Source organism: Diachasma alloeum, unplaced genomic scaffold (genome assembly GCF_001412515.2).
Source record: "Diachasma alloeum isolate Michigan unplaced genomic scaffold, Dall2.0 Dall_scaffold_00888, whole genome shotgun sequence".
Taxonomy (NCBI): Eukaryota; Metazoa; Arthropoda; class Insecta; order Hymenoptera; family Braconidae; genus Diachasma; species Diachasma alloeum.
Genome location: NW_021681009.1, coordinates 14,700 through 15,054, shown reverse-complemented (window position 1 = coordinate 15,054; position 355 = coordinate 14,700).

Genomic DNA, 355 nt, shown 5'->3' with positions numbered 1-355 from the left:
TTTTTTTTTTTCAATAACTTGTCTATTTATTCAGAGCGAATCTAATATATGTTGCTATTTATATCTTGACATTGAATCAATGAATTTCTTTTTTTTTCCATATTTTTTATTAGAAAATTTACCACAAATTTTGTCTTGATCGTACCCGCGAATCTCCTATGGATTCAAAGTTGAACGCAATTTTCTAGCTCTAATCCCTAAATCCGGCGCCGTGAATGAGAAACTTTTGTGCGAGAGAGAAGTGTGCGTCTCACTCCCACTCCCTACAGTATTGTTCAGACTATTTGCGCATGCGCGCACGGGCCTGTGGATCGTCACGGACTGGATGCGAGAAAAAGAATCATTTGAGGTTTTT